The sequence below is a fragment of the Equus quagga genome, chromosome 1, assembly GCF_021613505.1.
Source record: "Equus quagga isolate Etosha38 chromosome 1, UCLA_HA_Equagga_1.0, whole genome shotgun sequence".
Taxonomy (NCBI): domain Eukaryota; kingdom Metazoa; phylum Chordata; class Mammalia; order Perissodactyla; family Equidae; genus Equus; species Equus quagga.
The window spans coordinates 174,347,994-174,363,459 of NC_060267.1; the positions used below are offsets into that span (position 1 = coordinate 174,347,994).

Here is a 15,466-nt window from a genome sequence, read left to right on the forward strand (position 1 = left end):
TGGTGGCCCCGCGTCCGGTGGCCCCGCGGCGCGGCTGTGCCGGAGGGCGGGGGCCGCGGAGAAATGCGCAGCCGAGGGCCGGGGACGCGGTGGCTCCGGTCCAACGGGCTCCGGAACTGCGCTGACAGTCGTTCCTCCCCTCCCCGACTGCGACTCGGACCCCAGTCCTGAGCCTGGGGGACCCGGAGGATTTCCCTGGTTCCGCACGAAGCCCCTGGACTTGAATGGGACACGCAAAGGCAGAGCCCTGCCCCCAGGGGCTTGCAATCTCAGCCTCCTACTTGTGCAGTAGTTAGGTCTGCTCTGTTGTCCAACACACCGCCCGCTGGTAGCCGCTGCTTTGCGGGGTGTCTAGTAAATCACCTGAGATTGTAGGCTGTCCGCCGTTCCACTTTATAGCTCCTGTTCTGCTGTAGGTAAGTGACTAATTCCAGTCTGGACTTTGGCCCTAATTGAATATCCCGTCCAAGGATCCATTATAGATGATCTGTGTTATGGTGCCTTATACATATTTTAAAAGTTAAAAACTTTTCTCCTAATTATGAAGCTCAACTACTTGGTCAGTTCTTACGGTTAAAAAACATAAGGGGATTTAGTCCGTGGTTTCAGAGAAACTTCTAATGAGGTACTGTATCTAAGTGTAGTGTTTTTCCAACAAGAGTAGGGACCCATTAGAAGATTGTACAATCAGTTTAGAGGGTCACTCCTGGAAGTTTTTAAACAGATATAGTCTATATGATGCAATTTAGAAAAGAATAGAATAGAAAATATCAGAGTGCGTTGCATGTAGTAAGAGTAAGCATTGTTTTGAGACTTTGGGGTTTCAGTTTATATAATGTAATTTTTGAGGATGGTGGGTCACTGTCAAGAAGTTTTTAAAACCCTGCCTTACAGGTTAATAACCCAGGCTTTGCAGTCAGTTGAACCTGGTTTAAGTCACAGGTCTGACATGAACCAGCTGTGTGACCTTGAACAAATTCCATGACCTCTCAGAGCCTCTTTTTGTGTAGCTGTAAAATGGGGGAATGTCTCCTGCATCCGAGGAGGTGTTCTTGTGTGAGCAAGCTCACGTGCGTCGATCTCCTTGCTCAGTGCTTGACTGGTAGTAGGTGTTCAATGCACACGCTAATTGCGCTTGCTATTGTTGCTGAAACGGCAAATCCTGGCAGCTCGTCATGGGACACTGTGCTTTTTCTTTTTCCTTTTTTTAGATCTCGATGTGGAGGAGATGGAGGACTCAGAACCAAGGATTTCCAAGTGATTTCTTCCAAAGCACGAGAAACTAACTCTGTTAAGGCTGGTCTGTTCTAACTGAGGTAACGGGATTTGCGTCTCTCTTTAGTCTACTTGAGATAGGAAATGGTTTTCCTGAGGGGCTGAAAGGGTCATATGATTTGTGCCAGCGATCTACCAGGTTTGGGGATTACAAAGTGACGATGACATTTAAGGGAACTGCTATTAAGGAGACATGATGTGTCAGCGTGATGAAGGGGGAGCTAAGTGAACGGGCTTCAGGACAACTGGCTTCTCATTGCACTTCTGCCGGTGGCTGTCATGGAAGCTTCTCTAAGTCCCCTCTAGATCTCTAGCTTCTCCAGGCCCAAAGGACCCACAGACACCACGGAGGCCCGGAGAGGTTCAACGGCTCTTCCGGGTGACCAGTGGGCTGGGGTGGAGGCAGGCCTGGAACCTGGATCTTGGGTGCTCAGTCATGCAGCCAGCTTCAGGGCCTGCTCAGGGTGAGCACCGTGCTGGGCGCTGGGAATGCAGGCGTGAAGAGCCGCCCCAGGTCACTTGCAGTTTGTGCAGACATACTGACAGCCTAGCACACCCAACTCGACCTTTGAGGCATATACAAAGCCCCAGATGGTGAGAGTAACAGCTGCCACTTAGCGAGCACTTGTGTGTGTGTGTGTGTGTGTGCAAGGCAATACGTTAAAGGCTCTGAGTGCTGTGTTTTTATTTACTCCTCACAGTACTTTTATGAGGTAAGGAAGAATAGATGTGAAGGATTGAAATGTGAAAACGCAGGCAGGTTGTGGAGGGCTTTGCATCTCGGACAACGTTTATAGTGCACACTCTGTATGCCAAGTACAATGCCAGGACTGCGAAGTTCAAGGAGCTTACAGCCTAAACTCCAAAGAGGCATAGTCAGATGGCTGAGGCCTGCCGTTCCCCCCCCTTCACCTGCTTCTCCAGCGGTCAGACTGGGAGCCGTCACAGCAAGAGACCCGAGTGGCTGACATCTCACATTTCTGGCCCCTCAATGCAATTTTCCACTTTTTTCAAATTTAATATATGCTTGCATCCATCCATTAAAAGTTATACTTTCACTTTATAAACAATAGTAAGGCCTTCTCTGAGTTTGTTCATTTATTTGTTCATTCAGTAGATGGTGATTGAGCTCCTTTGGGCACTTGGGTATTCAAGACCAAACAGATTCCTATGTTTTCACAATCGTAGTAGTCATGCCCAGTCTCTTAGCAAGAAATTATTGTTCAACTGTTAGAGATTTCTGTTGTTAACATGCTAGAATATCAACTCCAGGGATGTTGGAGATTGACCCATAAATAAGATTCCAATTGGAGATATAGGAAAATCTTTTTTGAAATCTTCAGAAATGAATTTCTTACTTCTTTGTTAAATTTTGATTTTGCCATTCCTGTTACCTGCTCACAGAGGCCTTTTATGTGTACACTCTACCTCTAGGCAGAGAAAAAAGCAGTTCGGCAAGGGGCCTTCTTTGACTCAAAATGCTCTTCTCTTTTAGCTTTGTAGGCCCCACAGGACTCTGAGTGTACAAAAATAAAGCAATTGAAAAGATGCTTTAATTTACTTGGGGCAAAGTTAGAGACAGCTCCAATAATTGTGTTAAATAACAGAAATCAGATTGTAAGTCTAGAAGGCTACTTGTAGTAAACTTAAGCTCCAAATAGAACAAATGAGCTGGTGAATGTGAATGCGCTTTGCAAACTTGTAGTTGCTCTGTAAATGTTACACACCAAATGTTGTGTACCTCCTCTGAGTATGACACTGTGCTGGGGACAGTGAAGGGCTCTGCAGCGAAAAGATCTGCTCCTTTCCCTCTCAGACCCTGTTTTGTAGGTGAGGAAATAAAATATGCAGAAATAACTGTGTGGTAAACATCAGAAAAAGATATTTTGGTAATTTGAGAAGGAAGAAGTCCCTTTTACCTTTAGGAGTCAAGGGGCTCTTGAGAAAAAGCATTTAAGCAAGTCCTTGAAGGATGTGGAGTTTCCATCAAAGAGATGGGGAGGAGGCATTTGAGAAAGGAGGAATAGCAGGAGAACAAGGCGGCATGGACCATATTCAGGGAAAGACGCCGCGTCCAGTTGAGTTAGAACTGTTCTCTGTAGGCTTCGAGTGGGAAATGAAGCTGGAGAACATTCAGTGCCGAATGATAATGGTGTGGAATGTCAAGCTGGGAAATTTGAATGTATTAGCCAGTAGGAGTCACTGAGGATATTTGAACAGGGGAGTGTCATGGCTGTGCATTAGGAGCATGCTCTTGTGGGTAGCTCAAGGGGAGATGGAGAGGAAAGGCAGGGCAGACACCAGAGCCAGCGAGACTGTTAGAAGGCTACCACGGTCCACCAAGGAGAAGTGGGGCGGGAAGGCCTGAGGTGGTAGCAGTGAAATGGGAAAGGAGCAGATGCAAAGGAAAGAATTGACACAATCTGACATCTCAGTAGAGAAGGAACAGCTAAAGCTGACGCTGACATTTCCAAAGCAGTGGTACCCATGAAGGAAACTTGGAAAACGGTATGAGAGGCTGCATTTTAGAGGTGCTGAGTTTGAGGTGTTAAAGTGTGACGTCCCCCAGACAGACTGGGGCTTTGCACTCCAGAGGAAGGCCAAGGCTGGCTTGGGAGTCATTGGGATATAAGAAAAAATCAAGAGGTAGGGGAAGAGATTTTCCAGAGAGAAAATATAGAGAGGCAAAGGTTGAAGATGGAGCCTTAGGAGAAAAGAAAGAAGGACCTAGAGAGAAGTCTGGCAATAAAACAAGGAAGAACCACAAGAGAACGTGACTCCAGAAGCCAGGAGAAGGAGGTTTCCCAGTGGAAAGAGCCTAGAGTCTGAGACGCTGGAGGGGGAGGGGTGAGGCCCAGGAAGACCATTGGATTGACAAGGGCTAGATCACATGTTTGTTGGCGTTTTCCTTTCTAAGGTACTGTGACTTACAGGATGAATATTAAGCGGTTTTATTTGCAAAAATTTGTATCTTGCACAAATCAAGAGTCACTGTTAAGTTTGACCCTAGCAAGCCCCAAAATACACTTCTCATTACTAAAATTCAGACTATTAAATGTGGTTTCGATAGTCACACACTTTATTCTCCTGTCAGCAGACTGACCAAAGTATATCTGTTGATAGGAAGCTCTTTAAAAACTACATTTCTGTTGATGCAAAGTTTTCTAAAAGTAATTTAATTTTACTTTGCCTTTTACCATATGGCTGTTGTATGATGTGAGAGGGAGAGAGAGAGAGAGAGAGAGAGAGAGAGAAAGAGAGAGTGTGTATGTGTGTGTGTGTGTGTTTTCATGGGCATATGAGCTTAGTACAATGGAATGAGAAGACTGGGGTCAGATAAATCTAGTTTCACAACCTAGCTGGGCCATTTTCCAGGCTTGTGACTTCAGAAAAGTTACTCTCTCCCTCAGCCTAACTTTTTCCATCCATAACTCAAATAGGATTATTTTGAAGATTGAGTAATATGTAATTTGGTCAGGATCTATACCATAGTAGGCAATTAATAAATGTTGATTCTCTTCAACTTACTACCTTCTATAGAAATGTAAATTTCTACATAAGGTGCATCTGTACACAAAGCCTTATCTTTATGACTCATTCTAATATGTTAATTTTATCACGGAAAGAGCATACCTCCCACTATTGCTAATCTAGGTGACAGTTCAAGTGACCTGCAATTTAGTATACATAAGAATCCATCTGGGGAATTTATTAAATTGTAGGTTGCCAGGTCCCTGGCACAGAGATTTTCATTCAGTAAATTTGGGGTAGGGCCCCTGAGAATCTTCATTTTAAACAAGCAATGACTGCTGCGATGAAGATTGACAAATGCCAATTTCTAGGAAGCAGAGGAAGGGGTAAACCTGGAACTCGATATGCTGAATTCAAATCCAGTTTCTATGAGAGACATGTCTGTGCTCAAAAGTTTTATATCTGTATCGTTAACAATGTTTATAGATTATATTTGTAGTAAGATAAAAACAAATGGATCCCAGGGGCTGGCCCCGTGGCCGAGTGGTTAAGTTCGCGCGCTCCGCTGCAGGCGGCCCAGTGTTTCGTTGGTTCGAATCCTGGGCGTGGACATGGCATTGCTCGTCAGACCACGCTGAGGCAGCGTCCCACATGCCACAACTAGAAGGACCCACAACGAAGAATACACAACTATGTACCGGGGGGCTTTGGGGAGAAAAAGGAAAAAATAAAATCTTAAAAAAAAAACAAAACAAATGGATCCCAGATAGTCAAGGAATGGTGCTGTTGTCACACCCCACCATTGCCGTGTGCAGTATATCCACAGCAGTATGGGGCAACACGCAGCCCCCAGATCAGCTTCTTTTCCTGTGGAGTAAGTGGTGACACCCTGTCCCTATGCCCAGAATTTGCAAAACCAATGTAACTTTAATTGTTGTTACCAATAATATATTTAATGGCAGCAACGTTGCAGTCATGCCGTTAAAATATTTTGATGCATTTATCTATCTGACTCTGTGTCTTCTGGTTGATAAACATCTGTGTCATTATTTATTTCCCTCTTTCTCTGCATGTTGGAATCATATAATTTTTAGGCTAATTCACATTGTTCATCTATCCTAACCTCATTTTATAGATGAGAAAATACTTTATCCTTTTTTTCTTCCTAGTCCTAGCTTCTTTCCTTATTCACAAGAAAGAATTGAGACATTTATGTGTGTTTGGTGTAAGCAATGTCTGGAGAATATAAAACATATTTGACTTGTGTAGCTTGAATTGCGCTCTACGTTCCTTGTACATAATTTAAAAATCAGATGACTTAACGGGAATATATTTATTAAAACTATACTGAGTCATTTTATAATGTTGTTGGCATTCCGTGGATGGTTTGCTTCTTTTGGAGGAGGATGCCAAAGGCCTGGAGTCTTGCCTAAAAACAGGGTTTCCTGTCTATACCCATAGCCCTCAGGGGAGAAGACAGAGCTGACTTTCATGGAGTCCATTCTATACCTTATGTGCATTATCTTAGCCATCTTATCAGAACCTCAAAATAACCTGGTATGGTAGAAATTGAGGCAAAGAGGCTCAGTAATGTGGCCCATGAGATCAGATTTTCATACCCTGGGTCTTACCTGACTCCAAAGTCAGTTGTTTCCCGAGCCACATAGTGAGAGTAGGAAATAGATCGTTGTTCCTGATTTTAGCTTAGAGACTTAGAGATCTTCGTCCCTAATATTACTGTAACCTCAGAATTTCTGTCGAGAAGCAAATGGAGCAGAGGTAATGTGCAAACTTGAATTTGTTCAACGAATACCAGCTTTGTGCCAGGTATCAGATCAGGACCCCACCCTCGTGGGGCCTCCCTCTCTCCCTCACCTGCCCTTATCTACCAGCCATGTGCTGCTGCAGGCTTTGCTTTCAGAGTGAAAACACTGATGGATTTCTGCTCTGATAAGATCAATCGTTCTGTGTTTTGCTGTAGCTGTCACTGTCCCTGTGCCAGGCTAAATGTTCACAGGGTTGCTATGCCAGTTTGAAAGTTTAAAACAGTTCCTTGGGGGGTTGTCCAGAGGTGCTCTGTAAGTGTGTGGAGCCCGGAGGAAGTCTACAGGGGGTGAGGGAAAGAGCCCAGAGCCCTGCAGAGGGGGCTGGGGGGAGGTAAAAGATCACGGCGTGCGAGGCCAGGCGGGAGGCCTGCGACTTGTTCCCCGTGACCCACTGTGCAACCTTGGGAAAGCAACTTGGGTAGCTTTGCTGGCTTGGTTTCTTCACCTGTGACCAGAGAAGGTTTGGCTCAGTGATGGCTAAGGTTCCTTCCAGCTCTAATGTATGGTCATGCCACCTGCTTTCCAGCAGAAAAGCAGAGGTGCTGAGATAAGCAGATGGTAAACTCCATGTCTGGGGTCTTCCAGGGGTCCCTCCGACTGTCCTCATAGAGACCCTGGTACTAGCCAGACTTGGGGTCCTGCCATTACCCCACAATGCTTTTGAGGAAAGTGCATGAATTTAAGGGTAGGAGAGGGCCAGCCCAGTGGCGCAGCAGTTAAGTGCGCACGTTCCGCTTCGGTGGCCTGGGGTTCACCAGTTCAGATCCCGGGTGTGGACATGGCACCGTGTGGCAAGCCGTTGCTGTGGTAGGCGTCCCACATATAAAAAGTAGAGGAAGATGGGCACGGATGTTTGCTCAGGGCCAGTCTTCCTCAGCAAAAAGAGGAGGATTGGCAGATGTTAGCTCAGGGCTAATCTTCCTCGAAAAAAAAAAGGTAGGAGAGAGTGTCTGCTTTGGAGGAAGTGAGGATTCTTGCTGACTGGGAATCAATCAAAATGGAAGGTAGAGAATTATGTTTTTCAAATTCTATGGCTGGAAAGAACCTTAGAAATAAAGTAGCCCAACCTCTTCACATTCCAGATAAGGAAACAGGAGTCGAGGGAAATCCTAGGACTTGCTCAAGGTCACCCAGCTAGTGGCAAGCTGGGAACAGAACCCAGTGTGCTATGCCCCATCTAGTACACTCTCTGCAGAAACAGGTGGTCTTGTCCTAAGGAGGGTTTTCAGGAGAGCAGGAGATGGCAGTCAGCAAGCAGAACCTAAGGAGGGGCTGGAACTCTTCTCTTGGGGAGAGAGGACCATGGTGCCTGCCGGGCTTCTAGCAGACCCACCGTATGATGCAGACTTCCGGGCCCTGCTGATGCACTTGGATTCTTGTCAATTAAGGTAGTCAAGAAAATTTCTTTTTAAACTGGGAGATGCAGAGGGCTGTTTCCTATTTTTTAAGGTATTTTTTCTCTCTTTTTAAAATAAAAATTACTGAGCTATATGTACAACAATTTAATTTTGAGGGGAATTAAACATTTTCTCAGGGAGTACCAAGAAGAGCACCCAGCTCGCACAGCCCATTTTGCTGGCCACTGCCACGCGTGTGTTCAGCCCAGGGTGCATTTCCACGAGCGATCCGGTGGCTGTTGACGTGCTAGAGGGGCATCCTGGGGTTAGCTCAGCGCCCGTGAAGGCCGACTTTGTGCCAGGTGAAGGAGACAGCAGCTTTTGCTTCCTGCTTTGTGAGTTGGATGTTGTTTCTAGGCCCCATTTTGTTTGTATTATTTTTCCTGTTCATTTGTTAGAACAACTTTTGATTATTTTTAGATTATAATTAGATAATACGACAACCGATGCAGTAAAAACAAAACTGAATTTATGATCTTGCCAGGCAAGAGAGACCTGCGTTCAGAATCGCGCTCTCCCCATTCTGTGCATTTTCTTTGCATTTTCATGTGAGAATGGAGATTTTTGATGAGCCTTAATAGAATGTTGATTCGATTGTAGACGAAAGTGAGGATTTCCTTTTTTAAAAACCCACTCAGCATTCTGGTCTGCCCCTGCTTAAACCGATTTATTCTCCGTCCCTGACATGGACTCAAAGGGCAAGATTTCCCAAGGTCGCGGTGCTGCCTTTGAGGCTCCTGGGGGAAGCAGTTTACTGTCTTACAGCAGCCAGGGTGGCGCCTGCTTCCTGGTGCCTCCTGCGGAACCGTGCCTTCTGCTGCGTGTCTGCCCTTCCCTTGGGCTAATGCGGGTTCCACCTTCGCTCTACAACGGGAGGGGGTGGGAGGACCACTTTGAGGAAGCAGAAGGCACTAGGATAGACGGAAAAAGCGATGACGTGGCAGTGAAATGAAGCCCCGAGTGGGGTTTTACTCAGATGTTAGAGAACGGGCCTACCCCGAGTGCTGTGCTAAATAGGGTGAAAAAAAAAACTTGACCTTTAAAATTTTTCCTGTCAAGGTCTAGCAATTCTGGAGTTTCTTTAGCCACTGTGCGCTGTAAGTTGAGTTTTCGCACAGCAGAACCATAAATTACCTGGGAGAACATTCTTTCCTAAATGAATATACGTTGCAAAGTGAGTTTCTTACCCTGTTCTGTTCTATATTTAATATTCTTAATTTTTATTTTTTGACATTTTAGGAAATCACTCAAGAGCTTTTTGCCACGTCTGAAGGATCTATTTTAAGACTCTCTTTTCTATTTAATGATAGGAGTTTCTGATAAGACGATTTGCACTTCTCTCTCTTTTAGCAAATACTTTTTGAGGTCTTTTGTTTTTTTCTTTATGAAGTTTAAATGGGAGTCTTACCTCTAAGCCTAGCAGCTTCCTTCCATTAAAAATGACCCATTTTTCCCCCCATGAGGTCCCCTTGCTCAGGGAGGATAGTAAACGTTGGGTGATTAGTCACTGTGAAGTTCAGCAAACGAGTGCTTTGGAGGCCATGATTTATGTTACTGATCGGAAAAAAAGGTTCTGTCTGTCTCCAGACAATTCCTCTTGTGAAAGGTAGGCCCCCGTCTTCCCAGCAGGCCCCTGAGGGTCCTGTTTGTTGTGTTGAGGTTTCCAAGCCCGTGGCCATTTTCTGCGAGCTTGCATCCCTGTGTGAAACCCCTCCCACTGTGGAGTCTCTGAGCATTTGTTTTCTAAAATGAAAGCACAAGCAGAAACTCGAGCTGTGCTTCAGAACAGCCTGTTCTTTAGATTTTTTTTAGATCAGTATATTTAAAGCATAATTTTTCTAAACAGCCTATTGTGGGTTTTTATTTGCAGTGGGTTTGGGTTTGTTTTGGGAATTTTACTTTTTTTAATGTAGACAACTTATTTATTAATGTAATTGCTCCCTGTTTGCCGTGTCCCCAGATAATTTCACTCGAAAACAGGTGAGCAGGGGAACTATTTGGATACCTGACTCCTGCCAGAAACCTTCATTCAGTTTTCATTAAATTTTTGAGGGGGGGGGGTGAAACTGGCAAAAGCTAACGGAACTTAGTTCCCTTAACATTCTTCCTTCCTCCCGCCCAACAATTTTCCCCAGTTGATTTCTTTTGTCTAAACCATTGTGCATTCACTTGTGTGACCAGCCAGAGTTTTTGTGGCATTTTCACAGTGGACGAGCTCTTGTGCCTCTAATTGTGGGTCAGACCTACCGACGGGCTTGCCTGATAGCTCTGCCGGTCACTGGCATCTCCTGAACCTGGGAAGAGGTGACTGTTTCACGGTCCCGTGCTGCCGCCGAGGTCCGTGCTGCCATGCCTGGCCTCCATCCAGAGATTGCAGTATTGCCAGCAGTGGCTTCAAACTGGAAAAATGGGAGGTGGAAGAGAAATGATGGAAAACAGGGGAGAAGGAAAGACATAAGGAAAGCATGTACTTGGACTCACATAAATCTCTGAGAGCCCCGGTCCGTAAAAGTGATCTCTGTACATGGGCGTTTTGTATCTGAAATCAGGTGGGAAACCCCTGGGAATGTGGGGCTGTCTGCTGACGGTGGGGAGGAGGCATGGCCAAACAAGGCAAGAGCACCAGCAGCGTTCCTCCAGGAGGTCCCCACCAGCACCAGAGACATCTAGACTGCTCTCCAGACCAAAGGGATCAGCTCTGCACCCCCCACCCCTCCCCACCCCATGTCTCTAGAGCAGAATTTTCTCTAGAGTATAGTCTTGGGTTGACTGCCATTATTCCATTGAGTAGTTCTCGAAGTTTCCCAGAGGACACTTGTGATCTCAGTGGATATGCTTTATTGTGTTGACCCCGTTGTTTGAAGCCCTGACTGCCAGGTAGTCCAGGCTCCATTTCTGCCATCTGATTTTTGGAATTATTTGTGTGACACGTTGATGGAGCATGATATCGATTCAGAATGCTCTGACCCAGTCAGGAGCTACCATTAAAGGCCTGTGCGTTCTCAGCAGTTACTGCTTCCCTCAGTACGTCACCTGCTAATGGTGAATATGGAACCCTCTTCTAAAAGGGCGAGCTGGCTGCCTCTGAGAGTGTGAGTCTGGTTTTGTGGAGTGCTGACTAGGAGTTGATTATCACCTCCTTCTCGAAACTTGAACAGACCCTATGATTAAAGTGATTTTTGAGGTAAAGTGAAGAATTTGCTATCTGCCCCCCAGGATTTATATATTTAGAAATTTTCCATGTGGGAATGAACAAACTGGAAGGATCCTGAAGAAATATTATGTGACCCAAATATATTCCGTGTTAAGGCTTCTCAGCACCTGTCCTTCATTGAGATAGACTACTTCAGTAGTTTTGAAAGCCTGAATAGTGATAGCTCACCATTTAAATTTTAGGAGGACAGTGAACCACTGTACAGAGATGGAAATGTTGCAGGCAGAATAAAACTTTTAAGTGATTATACTTATGTTATTATAGATTAGAGTCTAAAATTCAGACACAGAGGCAGGAAGGTCATGTGAGTGTTCACTGTGGGCTGGGTACAAGAAGGTAGAGTCGGGGCCAGCCCCATGGCATAGTGGTTAAGTCTGGCAACTCTGCTTCAGTGGCCCAGGTTCGTGGGTTCAGATCTCAGACACAGACCTACTCATCAGCCATGCTCTCGCAGCAACCCGCATACAAAATAGAGGAAGACTGGCACAGATGTTAGCTCAGGGCGAATCTTCCTCAGGAAAAAAAAAGAAGAAGATAGAGTGGTTAGATTGTTGCACACTGGAGAGCATTAAAATTTTTTTAAATACTGTGAGGCCAAATGAAACAGCTCTGCAGGTCAGCCTCTGGACTGCTACTTTGCATGCCAGTTATAGGGCTACAACATCTGACTCAATCCCCCAATCTAGATTTCCTCAGTGGCAGCCTGCCCAGTCTTTTCCTGCAGAACGTTGGTCCTGAAGCTCGTTGAGACCCAGCCCAAGGAAAAGTCATGGCTGTTGAACCTTCTCCATGTCACAGCAAATAAAAGAGCCACTTGGGATATAAACTGTGTCCATCTCATATAGGCAAAGTGACTTGTCAGGTTAGCCCCAGCATACAGCATGTATATCTGAGGACAGCTGGAAAGGTACCAGACATGGCAGCCTTGATTAAGCTGCCCAGTGCTCAGTGTGCCCATCTCAGGACGGAATAGGAAGAACCCACCAAAGGAAGCCTCTCCTTATCCAGGCATGTCACTCCCAAGGCAGCCAAATGGAGCCAGCCTTCCTTGGCTAATCTGGATGGCATCAGGCCATGGACGACAGCAAAGGACAGCAGGCATATCTTGATATACCTGGTCTGTGTTATTGACCTGCATGGCCCAAGGATGCTTTCTGAAATATCAAGCAGTTACTAACTTCCTAACTAGTCCTAGACTGGGACAATGTGAAAACTGTCTTCTCTCTCTGTTGACGCTTGATTGACCTTCTGCATATCCTGGAATTTATAATACCTTCCCTGTTTTCTAAACATCTTTTAACCACTCCCGTTTTCCGCAGCTCTCTTCGTGCTAAGTGAGTCATACTGTCTGTAAAGCACTTAGCACAGGGCCTGGCACGTAGAAAGTGCTCAGTAAATCTTAGCTTTTGTTCTCATTGGCTTCTTAGCTTTTGTTCTTATTGGCAACCTCACCATCACCATTATAACTGTTATCATTTCTCCAGCAGGTAAGGAAGCTTTGTTTGTTTAAACCTTAAAGCTGGTTGTGTACCCCAGCCATCTCCACCCTGACATAAATGAAGATGGACCACACATACATGACCCACTGTGTCAGAAAATGCGCTGATCAAGCCCCCCAGCTGACTCGTGCACGTTAAATGTTTGGGGAGCATTGTTCCAGAAGCTGAGGCAAAGCACAGAGATAGATTTGCATAGAGACTAGTCCTTGTGAACTTGCTAGCTAGGAGGTGCTTTGGGACAGTCTTAGGGGGTGGGTCTGGAGGGTGTGCCTTCTACATTATACCGTGGGCATGTGCAGTGAGGTAGTTTTGACCACACTAAGAATCAGATTCTGAAGACTGTTGTTCCCTGGCTGCAACTTGAACCTCAAAGCAGCACCTGGTTCCTTTCCACCCTCCCCACCCACCACTGACCTTCTGGCCTTGCAAACTCTGTTGCCAAGAAGAGAAATTCCTATGTTAGAGGACAGAAAACTGGGTGTCAGGGAACTGACACAATTATAATGTAGGACTTTAATGGTGGAACGTGTATCAATGTAAAAATGAGGGGCAATCCACTCTCAGTGAAGATTTTGGGACCCTGGTTGGCGATGAGAAGGGAGGTATAGCTGAACCTACTTTAGGGTTGGCGACTGAGAGTATGGTCTGCTCCTAAGGAAACATTTCAAAAGACAGAAATAACCAGTCCCATGCCACCTTCATGACCTGTTGTCTGAACTGGAAGCTACGAGGCTGGTGAGGAGGAAAAGGCCACAGTATCTTAGAGCTGAAATCCTAGCTTCATATTAAATTAATTTAGTGTAGAGAGTGAATTAACTGGAAGTCTTTTCAGCCCTTCAAAGCTCTTGCCTATATTTTGAGGGTAGCACGGCCTAGCATTTTGTTAATTTATGATTGTGGTGATTCCTTCCGTTCTGTGTAGGACTTTCAGATGGCCTCGTTGCCTGGAGACGTAGTGGCCTGCGCCCCTTGGGCAGCGCAAGACTGGGGAGTGTAGCTGTAGATCTTAGGCGTCCCTGCAACCATTCTCTCTCTCTCCCTCTTTTCTTTGTCTTCTTCCTGCCTCTGTTGGGGAACTTAGCCTGGCGTTCTGGAACCACAGTCCCTTCTCCCATTCATCCAGGTGACTTATTGCCATAGGGTATGTAGTGGGTTGAGCGGTGGCTCCCCAAAAGCTCTGTCCACATCCCTGAAGCTGCGAGTGTGACCTTATTTGGAAAAAGGGTCTTTGCGGATGTAAGTTTTTTAAGGATCTTGCATTGAGTTCATCCTGGATTATCAGGTGGCCCCTAAATCCAATGACGTGTCCTTTTAAGAGACACACAGAGGACAGACATATAAAGAGGGGAAGGCCATGTGAAAATTAAGGCAGAGATTGGGGTTACGCAGCCACAAGCCAAGGAATGCCTGGAACCCCCAGAAGCTGGAAGAGGCAAGGAAGGATTCTCCCCCTGGAGCCTTCAGAGGGAGCACGGCCCTGCTGATGCCTTGATTTTGGACTTCTGGCCTCCAGAACTGTGACAGAATACATTTCTGTTGATTTAAACCACCAAGTTTGTCGTACAGGTTCCCCCTGCTATCCGAAAGTAGAGTGTTCCTATGAAACCTTTCATAAGCTGAAATGGCATAAAACAAAGAAACAATTACCGTTAATTTATGTGGCAAAAATTTTTGAGCATTCCCACACCCAAAAAATAACCTACCAAATTATACCAAATAACACGTAAAACCTAAAATAACCCTAACGTACAGCAAAAGCAGGAATGATATGCTAAATACACAGCCTACATCACGTAGAAATAACATGTGTACAGTGTGGTTTCACTTTCCTGAGTCGGGAAGACAGCGAGCACCGCGGAAGGCGGGGTGATGTGGTGTGTTAGGCTGAGTTGTGCGATTTTGGGGTGGTGGGAGGTACAGGAGAGAGAGGAAGAGGACCGTCTATTAACCTCTCCTCCTCGTCTGAATCCACCAGGGCAGGCAGGTCACTAATGTCGAACCCTCTTCTCTGTCTACCTGCCTCGATGGTGAAGGTCGAGGTTCATCATCTGCTGTGGCTGACGTGGAAAACTTGAAATACAGGGACGTGTCTGGCTGCTTAGCCTCTGAAATGGCTTGCTGCAACCCAAATGCTGCACGCTACTGTCACTTTTCCCCCTTTTTTGTAAAAGCGAAAATCCTCTTCACACTTCACTCGGTTAGTAAAAACCGATGCTAATGTAGGTCTTTCATAAAAGCAAACTTTCAGATAGTGGGGAAAACCTGTAAAATGTTCCAGCAGCATTAGGAAACCGACAGTGTCAAACCTAGCCTTTATTGAGAAACACCTGGAACTCGTTAAAAATCCATTGCTGCGACCTTAACCCTAGCTATTCTGATTCAGTCAGTCTAGGGTAGGACCAAGAAAGTAAAATGTTTTATTTCTTTTTTTTTTTTGTAAAGAAGATTGGCCCCGAGCTAACGTCTGTGCCAGTCTGCCTCTATTTTATGTGAGATGCCACCACAATGTGGCTGGGCGAGCAGTGCAAGATCCGCGCCCAGGATCTGAACCTGTGAGCTCAGGATGCTGAAGTGGAGTGCACAAACTTAACCAATTGGCCCTGGCGCTGCCCTGAAACTAAATTTTTAAGAGGGGCCTCCAGGTGATTCTGACACATCCCATTACCCCCTCACTATTGGTTTTCCTCCAACTCCTTCCCCCTCAATATTGGTTTTCCTCAGGCTCTTTCCCCCTCAGTATTGGTTTTCCTCAGGTTCCTTCCCCCTCAGTATTGGTTTTCCTCA

The 15,466-nt window shown here is 45.7% G+C and overlaps 1 protein-coding gene across 3 annotated transcripts in view; it reads left to right on the plus strand.

The window, feature by feature from the left end:
• Nucleotides 1-15,466, plus strand: part of ZBTB38 (zinc finger and BTB domain containing 38) — a 76,724-nt gene that overhangs the window by 31,946 nt on the left and 29,312 nt on the right. For 2 of the 3 annotated variants that reach the window (XM_046660992.1, XM_046660982.1), the window contains one exon: nt 1,212-1,316. The gene's annotated coding sequence lies outside the window, so the exon portion shown is untranslated. Of the gene's footprint in view, nt 1-7; nt 417-1,211; nt 1,317-15,466 lie in introns of those variants that run through there. The other variant, XM_046661001.1, reaches the window with a different exon arrangement.